Genomic DNA, 4,003 nt, shown 5'->3' with positions numbered 1-4,003 from the left:
TTACTAAAATGGGAAAGACAAAAGAATCAAATTAGTTTAGAAGGGGAAAAAAAAAAGAAAAGGAAAACCCACTAACATTACTTAGTAAAGGTTAAATATTTTTAATTTTTTCCTCAACAAGATTCAAAAAAAAAAAAAAGAAAAGGTGAAATTTTCATCAAGGTAGCAAAGATAACAAATCAAAAAGACAAAGAGATACCCAATAACACAAAATTATAAATATGAAATTTATTTTAAATGTGATTTTTTAAATGGAATTTTAATTATAATAATAGAAACAACTGAAACAATACTTGTAAATTAAATTTACTATTAATCAAAACTTAATAAAATCAGGAATTGTTATCAAATTTCACACTATTTGATATGTAAATTTCTTATCAATAACACATTAGTGATCTATCTAATTCCAGAGGAAAGTAGGAAAAAATCTTGTCTTTTATGCAGTTTTCTTAGCAATCAACAATCATTAAAAGAAAAAAAAAATATATAAACAAAATTGAAATCCACATATCAAAGTAATAATAAGACAATTAAATAAAAGTAAGAGCAAAAAGCAAAAAAAAAAGTTTTTGAAAAAGAAGAAACCTTTAACACATTGATGAAAAAACACACACCTTTCATCCTCTTTCAATACTGTCTAGCGCAAAGACGAAAACTAAAAAAAGCCATTAAAAAGTTCAGTTTGCTAGTTATAAAATGGGTCAACAAAAGAGAAAACCAAATATTTCTTGCAATTAAGCATAGTTTAATAGGAGAGAAAATGAGTAACCCAATTCATAAATGGAAAGACTAACCAAATAGATGAGTGTCCAAAATTTTATTGCATAGGAACCATAGCTGCCAAACCTGGCTTGACTCTGCCAATGAAATCAGGAAAACCATGAACTGGTCAACTAGTGATAAGTGCACAATTTATTAATTTTACTCTCATCACATTTAGTGTTTCTAGGGTATCTTTATGCCTAATTCAATTGATTAAAGTATAATTATCTATTAGGCATATGTTTAGAGAGTTGTTGAAATAATTGTGTTAAATGGAGAAATTTTTAGCATATGCATTAATTTGACTCTTGCTGTATTTTTCAGGGTTTGATAAGTCCTAGAGCATAGAAGTGTGGAAGGAAGCTTGGAAAGGTCGAAGGATTGAGAAGCGTTGCTGATTCAAAGTACACGGGTCTTGTAAGCACAGTCATGGGCCCGTGTAACATTCTGCCATAAGAAATCCAGAGAACCGAGGAAGAAATAAAGTACACAGGCCATTTAACTTGATCCGTGTAAATCCTGAAGATGCGTGTAACCTTCTGTGCCAATACAAGACATACCCACTCAGCTCCAGTAAGTTACACGGCCCTAGGCCGTGTAGTGATACACAGGCTGTGTATCCGTCGATAATCAGTTTCCTGATTTTGCTCCAGTTATAGTTTTTGACAGAGAGAAAGACTCTTAAACCTAACCCTAGGCCATTTATTATAAATAGAAGAGGCAGCAGCAGTCAAAGGAGACTTTCGTTCTCCATTCACATTCTAGATTTTTTCAATTTTCCTCTTTAATTTTCTGTAGCCATGAACATGAGTGGCTAAGTTTTTAATTCAGTTTAAGGGATTCAAGTGCTTTTGCTTGATTTATAAGACCAGGTTCTTCATTTAATTTATGTCTTTTTGAATATCTATTGTTTTCTGATTTTATTGTCTTTGATCTATTGAATGATTAGCTAAAAAGGCATATTAGTTAATTGTTTGATATGGTCAATTGCTAGTTCATCTTCATAATCCGTAATTGTTGTGTAAGATTGAACATGAGTAGCAATTAGGTTTATTGATTGTGATCCCATTTTTCGATAATAACCTAAGGAAACAATAGGGTGAATTAAATGATTTATGCTTCATAAATTATTGTTCAACTTCACTACTTCCTATTCTTAAAGCAGTTATTAATTTGATGAGGATTGTTTAATACCAATTCAGTTAATAATTAGAGTCAACAAGAGTGCTGGGCTCAAATTGATGAGTATAGGGACGTTAGGAATTTTACCTCGCTGTTTGGTAAATCTACGTTAAGTATTCAATAAGATATAATTGTATTTCTTTTGTCTATGATCGAATCAATGCATTGGAATATGAATTACCTTGAACTGAAGTTTGTTTAATTTGAGAGTTTCTTATTTAATTTTAGATCTTAATTTTTTATTTTTTATTTCTTCTTTGGATTGTGAATCACTCCCCCCCCCCCCCCCCCCCCCCCCCCCCGCCCCCTCCAACCTTTGTTTCTTTTTTCATTATACAAGTGCATGAAATTTAATAATTCAGTCTCTAGGGTTCGACCTGGATTTACCACTTACTGCAGAAAATATTTTATAACTGGTAATTTCAGTTAATTTAATTTCTGGTGGAATCGACAACCATCAAGAATTTTGGCGCCGTTGCCGGGGACTGAAATTTATTGGATTTCGTGTTTTTAGTATTAGGATATTCTGTTATTAATTTTATTTATGAGTTGTTGCTATTTTCAAGTTTTCGAAAAAAAATTATGGTGTTACTTTTCATCAAGAATTTTAATTGAATTTGGAGGGCGGCCCATGCCTATTTTGAAGGAAACAACGTTCTGATCAAGACCAATTAAAAATTTTTTTGCCCCACCCTCTTAAGGCCAAATTCCATTTTTTTTCTAGGGTTTTGAGGCATTTTTCTATTTTTACTTTGATTTCTTTTTGTATATGACAAGAACTTCTCAATCTAGTGAGTTGCTCTTTGATCCAGAAGTAGAAAAAACAGCTACATAGTTGAGAAAATTGGCTAAGTAGGCTAGGCAGATTCCGAGTACATCTGAAGGAGTCCAATCTCCAAGGGAGTTAAGTTTATATTCAGATTTGGATTCAAATTCCGAAAATGAAACCATGGCTACTATAACCTTGAAAGAGTTGGCTGCTCTGATCTAAACCAACAACCTTTGTGTATTCAATACCCTGCTTTAAATGTTGCTTTTGAGTTGAAATCTGGACTAATTCATTTACTGCCCAAGTTTCATGGTCTTGCAGGTGAGGATCCACATAAGCATTTAAAAGAATTTCATGTTGTGTGTTCCAGCATGAAACCTCAAGGAGTTTCAGAGGATCAAATCAAGCTTCGAGCTTTTCCTTTTCTCACTAGAGGGCACAGCTAAGGATTGGTTGTATTACCTTCCTTCCGGATCCGTCAACTCATGCAATGGGATGAAGCAGATATTTTTGGAGAAGCATTTTCCTACTTCCCTTGCTACCAATATAAGAAAAGAAATTTGTGGCATCCGGCAGTACAATGGAGAGAGCTTGAATGAGTATTGGGAGAGATTTAAGAAGCTGTGTGCAAGCTGTCCCCATCATTAAATAAGCGAGCAGCTTTTGATTCAATATTTTTATGAGAGACTTCTACCAATGGACCGCAGTATGATAGATGCTACTAGTAGAGGAGCTTTGGTTAACAAGATACCAGAAGAAGTAAGGAGGCTGATTGCTAACATGGCAGCAAATTCTCAAAAGTTTGGTATCAGAATGGATCACACACCTATGAAGGTTAATGAGGTAAGTACATCTAACCTTGAGAAACAAATTTCTGATTTAACTTCTTTGGTGCGACAATTGGCTGTAGGGAACATGCAAACTGTTAAGGTATGTGGAATTTGTTTCGGTTCGGGTCATGCTACTGACATGTGTCTTGCGTTACAAGAGGATGAATCAATGCAACATGCTAATGCAGTAGGACATTATGGACAACCACAATGCAGGTATGATCCCTTTTCTACTACTTATAATCCAGGATAGCGAGATCATCCCAATTTGAGTTATGGGAATCAACCGGTGCAAAATCGATACCAGCAACAAAGACTACAAGTGAATCAACCACCTCCACCTCCACCTCCCTCAAATCAAGGTATGTCACTTGATGAAATTGTTAAGGCTTTGGCTAACAATACACAATAGTTTCAACAGGAGATCAGAAATGGCATTCAAAACATAGAGAGGCAG

General features: G+C 34.1%; 1 non-coding gene across 1 annotated transcript; it reads right to left on the bottom strand.

The window, feature by feature from the left end:
* Window positions 1–3,259: 3,259 nt before the first annotated feature.
* LOC131169635 (small nucleolar RNA R71) lies at window positions 3,260–3,366 on the bottom strand. The gene has a single exon (XR_009140521.1). It is a non-coding gene; the product is annotated as a small nucleolar RNA R71 (small nucleolar RNA).
* Window positions 3,367–4,003: the final 637 nt, after the last annotated feature.

This window comes from Hevea brasiliensis, chromosome 1 (genome assembly GCF_030052815.1).
Source record: "Hevea brasiliensis isolate MT/VB/25A 57/8 chromosome 1, ASM3005281v1, whole genome shotgun sequence".
NCBI classification, from domain to species: Eukaryota; Viridiplantae; Streptophyta; class Magnoliopsida; order Malpighiales; family Euphorbiaceae; genus Hevea; species Hevea brasiliensis.
This window is presented reverse-complemented; position numbering and strand designations above follow the sequence as displayed.